The sequence below is a fragment of the Amblyomma americanum genome, chromosome 11 (assembly GCF_052857255.1).
Source record: "Amblyomma americanum isolate KBUSLIRL-KWMA chromosome 11, ASM5285725v1, whole genome shotgun sequence".
Lineage (NCBI taxonomy): Eukaryota > Metazoa > Arthropoda > Arachnida > Ixodida > Ixodidae > Amblyomma > Amblyomma americanum.
Window position 1 is genome coordinate 25573197 of NC_135507.1, and position 16540 is coordinate 25589736.

General features: G+C 50.4%; 1 protein-coding gene across 1 annotated transcript in view; it reads left to right on the forward strand.

Annotated features, from left to right (window-relative positions):
* The window catches only part of LOC144109525 (uncharacterized), a 197013-nt gene that overhangs the window by 159866 nt on the left and 20607 nt on the right, over nucleotides 1–16540 (forward strand). The gene's annotated exons all lie outside the window — the stretch shown is intronic.

Consider the following 16540-nt stretch of genomic DNA (forward strand, 5'->3'; position numbering starts at 1 on the left):
GGACTGAAAGAAGAAAGGAATAGGTGCCGTAGTGGAGGGGCTCCGAATAATTTCGACCACCTGGGGATATTTAACGTGCACTGACATCGCACAGCACACGGGCGCCTTAGCGTTTTTCCTCCATAAAAACGCAGCCGCCGCGGGTCGGGTTCGAACCCGGGAACTCCGGATCAGTAGCAAAACATTCGACGAACCACATACACGGGAGAAACAGAAGGACTGTGTTTCGCGCACATCGTTCATCTGTATCACCATGCACCAACTAGGCCCAACAGAAGTGTTATTGAAGGAAGGAAGAAAGAAAGAACAAAAGGAAAAAAGAAAGAAAGAGCGAAAGGAGGGAGGAAGAGAGGGAGAAAGAACGAAAGAAAGGAAGAAAAGAAGGATAGAAGGAAGAAAGGGAGAGAGAGAAAGAAAGGATGGAAGGGAGAGAGAAAGAAAATAAAGAGAAAGGAAAGAAGCAAGGGAGAAGGAGAGAGAGAGAGAGAGAGAGAGAGAGAGAGAGAGAGCGAAGAGAGAGAGAAAGAGAGAGAGAGAGAGAGAGAGAGAGAGAGAGAGAGAGAGATGAGAAGAGAGAGAGAGAGAGAGAGAGAAGAGAGAGAGAGAGAGAGAGAGACGGAAAAAAGTCCTCCGTTGCAGATTACGCACGTGCCAGCGCTCTGAGCTTTGCAGCGGCGTGGTTCTCAAGCTGCATTTTTTTTTTCGAGGCGTAAACGAGTTTCGGCCGCCTCTGCCGCACCGTCCTTGTAAATAAGACGCGGGTGCGAATATACTCTTTCAGCTGCTGAGTAGGCATGAATGTTTTAAAGCGGGGGCCCCCCACTTTGGGCAGAAGGCCAAAAACCAGTTGGCTCTCGGCCCAGCTAATTGCGTGCAGTGTTGGCGGAGGCGAGATCTGTAGTTGCTTCTTATTCTTTGTTCCGCGGAGACCGCTTGGCATCGCTATATATAGCATATTCCAATTAATAGCATATTCCAATCGGCCGTCCGGAGCAAGTCGTTCTCCACGAAACCGAAGAGCGTCTTTCAGTCGATGATTTTAATTTAAATCCGGCGTTCTGATTGGATCGCGACAACAGCTTGCTCCTTCGCAGATTCGGAGAGCTGCTCCGGATGGCCGATTAGAATACACCGTAAATCACTAGCGTGGATGTTCACTGAGGTCGTGTACCAGGGGTGAGTTTATACGGGCGGAAAGCGCTGTTGATGGTGACGTAACGCATATTTCTTGCACATAGAGTAGTCCATGGATTACAAAAAAAAAAAAATAGCGTCCTGCGCGGCTTCCTTTGTTCAATACTTCTTTCTCAAGGCGGTGTTGCTGAGGTGGGGGGGGGGGGGGGGCTTTCACAGGTGAAGGAAAACTTTTGCATGCATAGTAAAGGGCGTCCTATGTTATGATGAAATGTTGCATAAATTCGCTGGAAATTCTGCGGCCTCCGGCTCTGGGCACGGGTTTGCACGGAGGTCATTGGCAAATGCAAATGAAAGAGATTGCGAAAGGAAAAGTTATTGACCTGCAGGGGGCTTGTAGGAGAAAATCCTCTAAAAACAAAGGCCTTTCACCTTCAGGTGCTGCTGGCGATGAAGCTGGCGCTTATGGATTGTTTTTTAGCAACTGTAAAGCCTTTGGAGTGGTGAGCTACTTTGCGACGCGCAGCAGTAGGGGTACCTTTCCCATGTTCATCGTTTTCCGTGATTTTGTGGCCGCTTAAAAGAGAGTTTTAGCATAGCGGAGACGGGCTCATGTTGACGCATACCCGATTATTGGATTCTTGCTGCGGCGCGCGCAGTGCTAATTGCACGCCCCACCTAGCCGAGCATTAAGGACCCGGTAAGGCGGAATAATTCTAGTGAGTACGTCTCCGCTTTGCTAAAACTCTCTGTGAGAAATTTTTCGTACAGTGAAAACGTATATATCGGATTGCCAGATGACTGCCACGATAGAATGGTGGAAATGCGGGCCAGTTGGTACCTAGTAACTTGAAAAAAAAAGACAGTCACAAAAGACAAGGGACAAGAGGAGTGTACACTCCAAAACGACCGGACTATCAAGTCTATCAAGTTGATAGTCCAGTCGTTGTGGCGTGAACACTCCTTCTCTTGTTCCTTGTCTTTTGTGACTGGTTTTTTTTTCAAGATGCCACGATAGCGCATTGACCTCACGTGGACGTGCACTTGGCGCGCGCTGGCGCTTGCAAGCATCCGATAATCCAGCATACGTTCATATAAGCACATCTCATCTATGCTAAAAGCCCCTAACGACTTATTAAGCACGAAGCGACACTCGCGCACTGAGAGAAACATGTCGGCAGCACATTTCGAGTGCGTAGGATTTTGTAGTGCACGCATACCGTTTGTGCGCAACTTGGTTGTCGGCGCTCTGTGTGCGCAATGGGTTCAGGAATGAACGAAAATAATGTTCTGAGTGCAAAAATAAAGAAACACAGATATGAGGTGAACGCCTGCCGAACCCCCGCGGTCACGTGTGTATACCTCGGCCAAAACACCTGCAACGTGCGTTACCAGCGCGACTGTGCATCCATGGAATGTAGTTGCGCCTGTGATCAGATGAAGACAAAGCCTCGGAAACAGAGACACTTTGCCGTCAACGAAAGTTGTTGCCGGGGCCCCTGTAAGCTAGGTGGGATGTATAAGGTGTAGCATTTCGAAAGACATATGGGCTGCGAGGAACGGCGTAGTGAAGGGCTAATAATAATTATAATAATTGGTTTTTGGTGAATGGAAATGGCGCAGTATCTGTCTCATATATCGTTGGACACCTGAACCGCGCCGTAAGGGGAGGGATAAGGGAAGGAGTGAAAGAAGAAAGGAAGAGAGCGGTGCCGTAGTGGAGTGATCCGGAATAATTTCGACCCACCTGGGGATCTTTAACGTGCACTGGCATCGCACAGCACACGGGCGCCTTAGTGTTTTGCCTCCATAAAAACGCAGCCGCCGCGGTCGGGTTCGAACCCGGGAACTCCGGATCAGTAGTCGAGTGCCCTAACCACTGAGCCACCGCGGCGGGTGTAGTGGAAGGCTCCGAATTAACTTCCACGGTCTGGCGTTCTTTGAAGTGATCTGACGTCGTGCAGCGCACGGGAGTGTTGGCATGTCGTCTCCATCAAAATCGTCATATTGCATCGTTATCATCTGGTCTTGTATGTCAAGGAAACGCCTAGGCATCATGTGGTTGGCCAAACACTATAACCATGTTCTTCTGGACCCCCGCCAAACTTCGTGCAGTTGCCGAATTTCCGAAGCCAACCTCACTGAAGCAACTCGTTATAGCTTCGCTGTCCTCTGCTCGTACTTTCGCGGCTTCATGTTGAATTTCGCCTCTATCGTCACCCCTCTGACCCAGCTAGCATACCTCCTGTACACATCCCTAGCGGCGCCAGATCCGCTGTTCCCCTTTAAATTACAGGTGCTTTCCGAAGTGTGTACTGGAGAGATTCTCCTATTGTGGTTTTCTTTTTGCCAACGATATACGGCGTAGATGTTTCCCTTAATAGACTGCGCTGTATGAAGACGATGAAGTATGGCAAGATACGGTTAGCCACACCACATACGCAACAAGTTGTTCACTGGACGTTAATGAGCCCTGTCTCTCGAAGGAACAACAGATTGCTAAAAAATTCACCGCAAGCAACGAGTGTCGCCAGATAGTATAGCATATACTAATATTCAGCCGCCGCGGTGGCTGAGTGGTTATGGGCGCTCGGCTGCTGGCCCGAAAGGACGCGGGCTCGATCCCGGCCGCGGCGGTAGAATTTCGTTGGAGGCGAAATTCTAGGGGCCCGTGTGCTGTGCGATGACAGTGCACGTCAAAGAACCCCAGGTGGCCGAAATTTCCGGAGCGCTTCACTACGGCGTCCCTCGCAGCCTGAGTCGCCTTGGGACGTTAAACCCCCATAAACCTAAACCTAAGCTAAATATCCAGTCTTCATCTCATCCAGCTAGGGTCTCCACTCAGCCGACTGTCGTGGTCATTCACAACAGGTCCGGCACATCCAGCATGTGTTCGGCGAAGGGATGGAGCACACTAGAATCAGTACCCTACCTCCGAAAAATTTCTATCGACGGTTCAATCACAATCTAGAGGTGTTTCAGGGAAGCGGGGCACTAATTTCTAGGAATAGTTTTTTTAGGTAAAAAGAAGCTTTTTCGGCACACCAGTGTAAGTGGATGTAAAAAAAAAACAGGTGAATCATGTTTAGTAGTAAAATGATTAACTAGATTCATCTAGTTATAACTTCTATCTCCGATAGGTACCTGACTGCAATTAGAGATTGGTAGCAAGCCGTTAGCCCCACCGCGGTGGCTCAGTGGTTAGGGCGCTCGACTACTGATCCGGAGTTCCCGGTTTCGAACCCGACCGCGGCGGCTGCGTTTTTATGCAGGAAAAACGCTAAGGCGCCCGTGTGCTGTGCGATGTCAGTGCACGTTAAAGATCCCCAGGTGGTCGAAATTATTCCGGAGCCCTCCACTACGGCACCTCTTCCTTACTTTCTTCTTTCACTCCCTCCTTTATCCCTTCCCTTGCGGCGCGGTTCAGGTGTCCAACGATACATGAGACAGATACTGCGCCATTTCCTTTCCACCAAAAACCAATTATTATTATTATTATTAAGCCGTTAGTGATAACCATACCAGTTTTTAGATTACCCTCGCCGTCGTGGCTCAACGTTCAGCTAATTTGGGTCATTGCTCGTGTCATTCTAGAAACTCTCCTCCCCATCCTTTAATTTTTCCGGAGTCCCCCACAACGGCGCCTCTTTCTGTCTTGCTTCTTTTACTCCATCCTTTATATCCCTTCTTCCACGGCGCGATGTCCACCAAGAAGCGAGTCATCGCCCTCTCCTTTCCTCAAAACCGGTTTTAATTTTTTTCAGCCTTCGCCATCGTGTTGCAATTCAGCTCCTTGTCTGTCTAGTTCTATGTCTCTCCTCGCCTCCAACTCTGTTTTATTACTGTGTGTGCTGTGCGATGTCAGTGCACGTTAAAGATCCCCAGGTGGTCGAAATTATTCCGGGGCCCTCCACTACGGCACGTCTTCTTCCTTTCGTCTTTCACTCCTCCCTCCTTTATCCCTTCCCTTACGGCGCGGTTCAGGTGTCCAACGATATATGAGACAATACTGCGCCATTTCCTTTCCCCCAAAACAATTATTATTATTAATATTATTATTACTATGGGTTTTTTCTTTCACTCCCTCCTTTATCCCTTCCCTTACGGCGCGGTTCAGGTGTCCAACGATATAGGAGACAGATACTGTGCTGTTTCCTTTCCCCAAAAACCAATTATTATTATTATTATTATTATTATTATTATTATTATTATTATTATTATTATTATTATTATTAAGGAACCGGGCCAGCCCGCGCTTTTGCCCTTCTAACTGTCGACCAAACGGACTCCACTCCTAGACAAACACCTCTACCGAAGCAACCTCAGTCGTTCCTCTTCAGAATGCTCGTTTATTTTTGTTTCTCCCTATCTGCCTTTCTTTTGGCACAATCCGCGACACGTTAGCCGAATCTCGGGACGACAGAACGAACGTGGTCTTCTCGTATAAAGACCGGCCATCTGTCGCACCGTCGCAGTCACGTCTCTCTCCTAATTCTTCATCTTGTCTCCGCTCTTTGCCGTGGTGTTTCGCGACAAGCCTCCAGATCTCTGGCCGCAGAGAGTAAACAACCTCCTCTCCCTCCGTTCGGCGCTACTCGAACGGGAAACAAACAAGCTGAGCACCACCACCCCCCTCCTTCTTTCTCTGCCTATTGCGGATACCGTACACCCTCCGTCTTGTCCTGCATGCCCCTCGCTTGGAGTGCTCGCCGAGCTCAGCGGCTAGAAAAAGCAGGAACAGTGTTTGCCGAGAAGACGAAGACGACGCCGACGACGAACCTGGCGGACGTTAATTGCGCTCCGTTCCGCCGCGTCACCGACGTCATCCTGACGTTGGAGGTGGCGAGGGCTGACCTGGGCATGAAAGGCGGCTCGCCGATTGACGACCGGGGGGGGGGGGGGGGGGGGGGGCGAGGAAAGAATGCGGCTGTCATTCTCTCTCCCTCTCTCGGTTGTTGGTGTCTGGAGGCGCTGCCAGAGGATGGGGGAGGAGGTCTTTGTGTGCGAAGCCAGCCGTGCGCGCGTGGGCCGATAACGACCGGAGTAGAGAGAGCCTCCTTTTAAGCTCATTTAGCTGCGAGGAGCAATCAAAGCAGCAAAGAGAAGGAAGGGTACAGAGGGATGGAGGGAAGATTCTTAGTTTGAGGGCAGCCACATAGCGACAGACGCTGTTTTCGTTTTTTATTTTACTTGTCGCGCTCGCCTTCGTTTTGCTCCCGTTTCGCGTTGGCTCCTGCTGCTCTGCATTTCACTTTGTCTGACGAAGTCATCCTAACCATGAAGACTTCATTCTCCCATACTCTCGTACTACGGACGCAGTGGTTCAGCGCGATGTTCCATGACATCCACTTCTCCTGGTACCCTTATCTTAAACTGGTTCATAAACAGCCGGTTGTTTTGAAGAGCAGTGGTAGAATATAAGACTGGATTAGACATCGTTTGCTTGTCGAAGCCATGTTCGCAAAACGCGCTTCGTAGTCAACCGTTCTCCGTCATTCCTTCATCTGTGTTTTCATTTCTCGAATTCCGAAAGAAGGGACCGTCGCACTTGAAATGCAAGTGAGCAAAGTGTCGTCAGACTGGTCCACAAGAAGACGTAAGGCTGCCATCTTTCATCTCCGCCAATTTAGCTTGCTCCGCATGTATTCGGCTATGTACCTTGAAAATAAAGTGCGAAATGATGGCAGTTTCCACTTGTCTTCGATGTCCCAGAGCGAACCCATACGCTAAGGGGCTGTCTACACCGCGTAGACAACATCCTGTACGCTATAAACAGAAAGAAGCTGCCTTGCCTTGGCATCGGCGGCACGCATTGTGGGGGTCTTGACGCTGGAACTGCTTTGCCTCAGTATCTTCGTCACGTACTGTGGGGTCTTGACGCTGGAGCTGCCATGCCTTAGCATCAGCGGCGCCCAGTGCGGGGCTCGACGCTGAAACTACCTTGCCTTAGCATGGGCTTCACGCACTTATGGCTCCTTGCGCTGAAACTGCCTTGCCTTAGCATCTTCGTCACCTACTGTGGAGCCTTGACGCTGGAGCTGCCTTGACTTATCATCGGCGGCACTCAGTGTGGGGGTGATGACGCTGGAACTGCCTTGCCTTAGCATCGGCGCCTCTCAGTGTGGTGTCATGATGCTGGAACTGCCTGCTTCAGCTTCGGCGGCACTCAGTGCGGGGTCATGACGCTGGAACTGCCTGCTTCAGCATCGGCTTCACGTAATACAGGGTCTCGGCGCTGGAATTGCCTTGCCTTAGCATCGGCGGTATGCATTGTGGTGTCTTGACGCTGAAACAACCTTGCCTCAGCATCGCCCTCACGTACTGTGGGGTCTTGACGCTGGCGCTGCCTTGCCTTACAATTGGCGGCACGCATTGTGGGGTATTAACGCTGAAACTACCTTGCGTCATCATCGGCATCACCCACTTTGGGGTCCTTACGCTAGAACTACCTTGCCTCAGCATCGCCGTCACGTACTGTGGGGTCTTGACGCTAGAGCTACCTTGGCTTAGCATCGGCGGCACGCAGTGCGTGGTCCTCACGCCTACGTCTATTGGCATTTAGAGTTGCCCGAAATGTGGGGTCAGGACAGGCTCGCACATTTCTTTCATTTCCTTGAGCATGTCGTAACACTTGTGCAGCAGCAGCAGCAGCTAGGTCTGCTTTCAATAGCACCCGCCGGGCGCGGAGCTGGGTGCGTTACACGCAGTAGTGGTGAAGAGAAAGCCACCTGTTCCTTCTTTCCCCGCACCTTCGCTCACACTTTTATCCTCTCTGCTGACACCGACGACGAGACCACATGAATTGTGGAAGTAACACGTGTCGCTGCAAAAGTGATTAAGCGCATTGACAATACAAATATACTGGCTTTTGAAGGGCGCAGGACAAGCGACTATTTTCATCTCGCTTTATTTGTGGACCAGTCCAGAAAATATCGAGAAATAACAGGGCATATGCGCAAAGGAATTCTCGCAGGCGCGCACTGTCATACGGGCAGGTCCGGAATGTTTCTGGAGCGGTTCGTGTGACAGGGCTTTGACTGCGGCCGTTCTTACTGCGCATGCCCGGTCTTTATCTCTAATAATGTTGCTGCCCTGACGCGCAAATAAAACGGTCTCTACGATAGCGCCCGTCCGGTGCCCTTCTTGGGTCTCTGTTTTAGCTTTGTCAGTTCTGTTTACCATAGCCTTGAAATCATGAATAATTATCTAGCCCACCTGAATGTTTTGTTGAGCTATCATTCAAGAGTTCTGGTCGCATTGGGAGGTGATGTCGGCTCAGGCTTTTTCACTGTGCCCCATAAGTGCGCACTGTTTCAGCAGAGGTTGGCGGCTGGTGATCTTGTATAGTCCATTCCGCTGTCTTATGCTGATGGGCAGCATTGCAGCATCATCGATGATGAGAACCTTCTAAACTCAATTTTCAGGCAATTTTTCATGACAGCGAGGATGACCCACATACTCCCTCACTGGGAACAGTTGCCGTCGAAACTTTCTCGGCATCGCAGGCTAATCAAACAAGTGACAAATGCTATGTTGGCACTCTGAAAAAAAAAACACAACAGTCAGGTGACTATGTCTTTGCAGGCATTACGGAACGTGAGAAGGCTGATTCGAACCCCGAACGACCCTCGTAACTTGCGACAGAAAAAAAGTGGCGCGCAGGTAATCGGGCTGACTTGTCAGCTTACAAGACACGCAAAGATTCGTTGCCAGAAAGGTTACGAGGGAAAACCGTGCAGGAAACTCAGCGACCCTAAGGGCCTCGGGCTTTCGAGCTCCAAGCCTTGGAAACGGTGGTTTGATCGATAGGCTGGAAGAGCTGAGATCGAAGAAGAAGGAAAGATTTTTCTTCGAATCTTTTACGATATTGTGTTTTTTTCCCCGTTCTTCCAACGACGGATATCTTCGAGACTCATACACACACATATACACACACACACACATATATATATATATATATATATATATATATATATATATATATGTGTGTGTGTGTGCGTGTGCGCGCGCGCGTGTGTGTGTGTGTGTGTGTGTGTGTGTGCGTGTGCGCGCGTGTGTGTGTGTGTGTGTGTGTGTGTGTGTGTGTGTGTGTGTGTGTGTGTGTGTGTGTGTGTGTGTGTGTGTGTGTGTGTGTGTGTGTGTGTGTGTGTGTGTGTAATGTGCGCGTGCGTGCGTGTATGCGTGCGTGCGTGCGTGCGCGCGCGCGCGCCAGAGGAGGTGTAGTCGCCTTAGAGGCGCTCGATGCCACTGCCCGTCACCTACTTCACCTGTTAATTGCTCAGAAGGATGGATAGGTGTTCGAGTTGGTTTTCAGCCATGGTGTGGAGTATTAAGCGCAACCATTCATAGCACGAGTCACAGAAAGGCACAGCATTCAAAAGCGCTTAATGCTCCTAAGTACGGATCCCACGTGGCATCTACTCTGTTTACTGAACAAATCTCTGTTCTCTCTCTCTTTCTTTCTGTCACTCTATTTTTTTTTTCACTTTCTAGTCTTTACCGCCCAAAGCAAGTGATCGATTACGTTGGACTAGCGTCGACATAGCAGCTGTAGCATGAGCCTCAGGGTCGTCCCGCAATCGGTGCGCCAGCCGTTCCGCGAGGCGTATGGGAAAGCGGGTCTTCTAGTGTAACGCCAAAAACGGAGAGAGAGAACTCGTCGCTCGAGAACCGGGGCTGTCTCCCGGCAATCCTCCTCCACCCCCTTTGCTTTTCGCGCGATCCACGAAGCTGCAACTTCTCCACTGACGTCGCAAATTGTTTCGCTGTGAGGCACGCCGTCGCCCAAGAACGCCGCCTGCGGGAGGGGGGGGGCTCTGATTTATTTTTTTGTATGTCTTTCTTTCTACGTCTCCACGTGCCTTTCTCCCGAGGCGTTCCCTCCCTTTAACTCGAAGCGGCACCTCCCCCCGCGCGATTGTCAAGAGGAGGGATAGGAGCCTGGTGTTAGAGGCCTAGTCCGGGGACAGGCGAAGCCTATACACAACGAGACCGCGTGCATCACAGCAGAAGCTGTAGCGAGCGGGACAGCCAGCGAACCGCGAAATTTCTTCCCTCGGGAGAAGGATTGGTGACTAGACAGCGGCAGCCTCGTTGTCCCGTCATCGCCACTCGTGATTGGACACCGCGGAACTGTCCAATCGGAGGTCACCCTTGTCTTGAATGTCGCCATATTCGTTTGAATTCGGAAACGCCAGCTTTGTATACAGTTTCCCCAGCACTGCACGCGTTTTTGTTCGCGCGAAGCGTGTCAGCCGGAGAACCGCTTGCGATACGCTCCGTCAGGCCGGGCTCGGGTCTAACGCCTGGCTCTAACACGCAGTCCCGTCACTTCCCGCTAGCGGCGGATCTATCAGCGCGCGCGAAAAACGCGACGCGCCAAGAACGCGCGCGCTTGCTTGCGAGATAGAGAATACCAGACAACGTGCCCCGCGTCCTTCATAATGCTGTACTTCGCTTTGCTGGGTATTTTCTTTCGTGGCTCCCCCGAATCCTTTGCCCCGGCTGCCTTTCGAGTTTAGGCGACGTTCCGTAAATACAGTATTCTCCCCCCTCGTAGTGGGGATGGTCGTTGCGTCGGAACCGCCGTGAATCTGACAGCCGCGTAAAACTACGTCGAGTGCGCAGGATCGAGTGCGGGCGTACGTAGCGAGGGGCTTGCACTTAGGCCAGTGATCATCGCTATGCGTCGACGGAGGGCGACTTATTTTACGCATGCAGTTGCCACGCGATACGGACAGATGATGGAGGAAGGGCGCTCAGTTTCTTAACGCTTCCTGGCCCGGTTCCCTTCTGTCGAGCCATTTCCTTGAGGGCAGCCTTTTCGCAAACTACGGGAACAAAAAGAAGAAACTGGGAAGAAAGGAAAAACAAAGGGGAAGGAAGGAACAGCAACAAAGTAGTAGTGCGAAAGAAAGAAGGAAGGAAAGAAAGAAAGACCGAAAGAAAACAAGGAAAAGAAAGGAAGTAGGAAAGAACGTAAGAGAGAAAGAGGCTGCTTTGGGGTAACGGGGGGCGAGGGGAAAAGAATCATTGTTGAAACCTTTTCAGTACCGACATCGTCATTACCACGAATATCTACAGTGGTCATTAACAAATTTACTGCGTCTTTTTATGGCGTTAGCCGCTACTAGCGTTCTCACGGCTTTATGGCGTTGGGTTCGAACCCGACCGCGGAGGCCACGTTTCAATGGAGGCGAAACGCTGAGGCGCCCGTGTGCTGTGCGATGTCAGTGCACGTTTAAGATTCCCAGGTGGTCGAAATTATTCCGGAGCCCTCCACTACGGCACCTCTTTTTTTCCTTTCTTCTTTCACTCTCTCCTTTATCCCTTCCCCTTACTGCGCGGTTCAGGTGTCCGCCGGTATGTGAGGAAGATACTGCGCCATTTCCTTTTCCCCAAAACCAATTTTTATTTCAATTTTGTCGTTGGCATCTGCACTTACCCCGGGTCCGAACACGACCGCGGCGGCCGCGTTTCGATGAAGGCGAAACGCAAATGTTACTGATCCGGAGTTCCTGAGTTCGAACCCGACCGCGGCGTCTGCATTTTTATGGAGGAAAAACGCTAAGGCGCTGTCAGTGCACGTTAAAGATCCCCAGGTGGTCGAAATTATTCCGGAGCCCTCCACTACACCACCTATTCTTCCTTTCTTCTTTCACTCCCTCCTTTATCCCTTCCCTTACGGCGCGGTTCAGGCGTCCAAAGATATATGAGACAGATACTGCGCCATTTCCTTTCCCCCAAAAAAACAATTATTATTATTAAACGCAAATGCGCCAGTGTGCTGTCCGATGTCAGTGCAGGTTAAAGATCCCCAGATGGTCGAAATTATTCTGGAACCCTCCACGACGGCACCTCTTTCGTCCTATTTTCTCTCGGTCCCTCCTTTATCCCCTTCCCTTACGGCGCGGTTCAGGTGTCCGCCGAAATGTGAGGAAGATAATGCGTCATTTCCTTTCCCCAACAGCCAATTTTCATTTTAAAGCGACTAATAATAATAAATGGTTTTTGGGGAAAGGAAATGGCGCAGTGTCTGTCTCATATATCGTTGGACACCTGAACCGCACCGTCAGGGAAGGGATAAATGAGGGATTGAAAGAACGGAAGAGGGTGCCGTAGTGGAGGCCTCCGGAATTATTTAGACCACCTGGGGATCTTAAACGTGCACTGACATCGCACAGCACACAGGCGCCTTATCGTCTTGCCTCCATCAAAGCGCAGCCGCCGTGTTAGGGTTCGAACCCGGGAACTCCGAATCGGTAGCCGAGCGCTCTCACTACTGAGCCACCGCGGCGGGTCTTTTACTGGCTGGGAACTTGCGATTTCGCCGGGGCGCTGTCCCGAGGAGGCACATGACGTCACAACGCGCGCCTCTCCGCGGATATTTCTCTCTCTCTCTCTATCGCTCCCTAGTCACTACTGCGCTTGCGCCACTAGTAGCACCGAGCCACTGGTTTTCCGCCGCTGCGCAGCGCCGCGCCTTTCCTCAAAATCCAACTTTCAATATCAGTCTTCTGTTTCTTCTTTCCCCTCCCTACTTTATCCCTTCGTTTACGGCGCGGTTCGGGTGTCCACCGAGATATGTGCGACGGTTACTGTGCCATTTCCTTTACAGAAAGACCGAACAAAACAAGTGAGCCGACGGAGTTCATAGAGTTCATTGGCATTGACAATTTTGCAAAGACCGTTCATTTTCACGAAAGGAAAGGCGCACAACCGGCTCCGTGGATCAGTGGAGACCTCAATATCGCTTTCATGTACGTGGCGTTGGTGTCCAGCTGTAAAAACCTGCTTTGATTGCGTTCCGCACACTGGATAGGCATCGCGCCCACCCTGCCACCCTGGGAGGTGGCATGCAGTTAGAGGTTGATCGCGAGAGATTGATCACCAAATGAACGCTGCGGCTTAGCTATTGCTGCAGTGCCGTATGTCAGCCACAGCGCTGTCAGCGCTAATGCATTCAGGCCACATCTCTCTCTCGCCACTGCCACATTATATCAAAGGACGAATGAGGCATCCGCATATACAGGGAGCCAGTTATGCGCCCTTCCTTTCCTCAAAGCCATCGCCGTCTAGAACATTGTCAACACCAACGCCAATGAACACAGTGAACGCCGACATATTTTGATTTGTATATCCTGGATTAGCTGAGCTAATTCACATTAATTTTTTTCAATCAGCACTCACCATGAGCACAGACCGCCGCCCATGCTTATTAGGCAGCACTCAGTGACGTCACTTATGACGTCGCTATAAGGTGCCAAGGCAGAGTGAAGAACCACCATGAGAGCCACTGCCTCCCCGCGCTACCGCCACCACCAACCAAACAAATACCCGCTTTCTAAATTCTTTCATACCGCCGCTCCAGCTAGCTGTGAACATTCACATCACGGGCACGTAACCATTATATGAATTTCTTTCATTTTTTGGCTTCCACAAATGATCGAAAGCCATTCCGGGGCCCAAGATTTTTTGCGGCAGATCTACCTCTATAGTTCGTACGCATCGTTTGCCTGAAGCATATAGCGAATACATGACCTGAACCGTTGACTACAGGGGATCTTTCAAAGTACCATACCAATTAACTAGCAATTGCCGCTGATTAGAACGAGCAGAAAACTTTAAGGGTGGGCTCATCTGGCTTACAACCTTATAGGGTTGTTAGCCAAAAGTGCCCACAGTTTCTTTTATGATCCTATGGTGATACACGAACATCGAAGAAATTTTTCCCCTTATTTCTTTCCTCGTGAACCCCTAACGAAGCGTGCAGGACACGGACGAGATTTACTAGAATTAATTGTTTAGTGGAATATGCACGGTACTTACGCAAAAGCCCTGCTGTGAACGTACGTATGGGTTTTGTGTGTGGTAGGAAAAAAAGGCGAATGCCGACGGGAAGAACTTCACCAATTATCGGGATCACTCGAAAGCGAAATAAAAGAGAAACTAACTGCCTCACGCGAACCGTAGCTGGAACCACGGGAAGCGATCCTCCTTCCTTTCCGGCCGCCTATATAACAAACCTACAAAGCGTGCTGGAAAGGAGATTTGTCCCGCGAGGGACACGCTCGTGAAACGGGAGAAGCCTTCAAGCTTCGCGCCCAACCAGCCGTCGCGCCGCATTTCGGTTCGCGGGGCACGATTTCCAGAAGGAATTTGCTCCTTTCGAGGAGCTTGCGCGGTCATCCAAGCGGTCATCCAAGGTCGTGAAGGAAATTATGAGAATAAAGGGCACAAATGAAAATAAAAATTAGGGAAAGTTGGGAAAGCGTCTATCTAAGCGGTCATTCAAGGCATTAAAGGAAATTATGAAAAGAAAGGGCAGGCATGAAAATAAAAATTAGGGAAAGTTGGGGAAAGAGTGTTGGGGAAACAAAAGCTCGAAAGGGGAAATCAGGGAACCGAGTAAAGGAGGCAGAGGTGAAAAGAAACATACGACGCAAACTCGAGTTAAACCAGCCTTATAAGTCTTCCCTTTATCCCCACCTCCCTCTATTTTCGCCCATATCAGAACTGTGGAAGCAATATAGGCGGAGTCACGGCAAAGGAGCAGCATTTGGATCAGGCAGGGGAAGGCAAAGTTTGTCCCCATAGGGAATGTCGCATGGGCAAGCGTCCTTTATGCATGCAAAGCTGACGAGCAATGCATGTCGTGAATGCAGGTAGAAAGAAAATATTGATAGCGTAACGGGTTAGTTCCCATATATGCATAAGGTCATTCTTTACTTTGCATTCATAGATCTCTGGGAGTCCTCATATCATTCCTTGCGTAGTGGTTGAGCGGTCAAGCGATATGCCAGTGCCCTGCGATGGCTGGTGCTCCCATCGGAGGGCCTTGCGTGACACAGGTTGTTCGTTAATCGTTAATTTAACTGCCGCCTGCTACGGTGGGCAGTTTGCTCACAATCCGATGGGCAGGTTGTGATAACGCCACAAGGTCACGTGACCTATATGTCGCCTATCTAGGTTGCTTCTAACTTTTCGCTCACAACGCCGGCGATGTCGGATTTTCTGCAGAATGGAAGCCACAAGGCTATCGCGTTAAGCCCACATTAAATAGCTGCTGATGTCACTTCACTCACCGCTTAATAATAGTGATTGGCTTTGGGGGAAAGTAAATGGCGCAGTATCTGTCTCATATATCGTTGGACACCTGAACCGCGCCGTAAGGGAAGAAATAAAGGAGGGAGTGAAAGAAGAAAGGAAGAAAGAGGTGCCGTAGTGGAGGGCTGCGGAATCATTTCGACCGCCTGGGGATCTTTAACGTGCACTAACATCGCACAGCACACGGACGCCTTAGCGTTTTGCCTCCATAAAAACGCAGCCGCCGCGGTCGGGTTCGAGCCCGGGAACTCCGGATCAGTAGCCGAGCGCTCTAACCACTGAGCCACTGCGGCGGGGCTCACCGCTTCGTCAATTCTCGGTTTCTAGCGTTTTCAGGGGCTTCAAGTGTTCTGCTTTAGTCAGAGATGGCCTGATCTGCTGGGTTTTGACAAGACCTTTATTTTTATTCTTTTTTTTCGCGAGAACCCGTAGCTTCAGCCTTTTCAAATAAATATCCTCTATATTAGTGGCGCCATACATTCAGGGCTTCCGTCCATCTTGCACGTCAAATACGCCAGTCGAAAGAAAATGTTAGCATGTAGAGGGGAGCGTTTATAATTTCACAGTGCTTAAGTCAGTACAGTATACCGTAAGAGAAAAAATAAAATCGAAGAAACAGAAAAAGATAGCAAGAAGACGAGAAAATAAACGGGTGCAGAGGCAGTGAAAAGTGAACGGGATTCTTATTACTGGACGCCCGGATAGGCTGAGAAAAAGCATGGACTTCGCGAATTGCAGGGAACTGCCGACGCCGGGAAACCCTGTATGTGCGCTGCCTTTGCGCGCTTCATATCTCGACTTCTGGGAAGCCTCCATTTAGTGACGCCGCCGGCGGCCGCATACGCGTTGCGTGTCTGGAGCGAAAGTGGCTTCGGAGCCCCTTCGCGTGTCCTTCGCGGCTTCCGCTGGTCTCCTGGCAGTCTATAGAAAGAAGGCTGCAGGCCGCACTTGGTTTTTTTTTTCGCTTTCCAAGTTCCTCTTGGCGCGCCTGAGGGCCGGGGAAGCTCGGCTTCCGGTTCCTGCCCATCAAGGCGTGCCTTGACCAGTGTTCGGAGCTGAGGCTCGTTGTTGCGTGGTCTTTTTGAAAATTGTACGTCAAGTTCTCGAGTAGTAGTAGTAGTAGTAGTACTAGTAGTAGCAGTAATAGTAGTAGGAGAGTAGTAGTAGTAGTAGTAGTAGTAGACTCTGCAGCGTCACTGCTGTGCCTGTTGTGTTTCGTCGCCTGGCCAGTTTGTATTTTTCTGTGGGACCGTATTAGACCGCACCATGTGGTTTCGCGTCCTGCATTAGATAGTCGCTG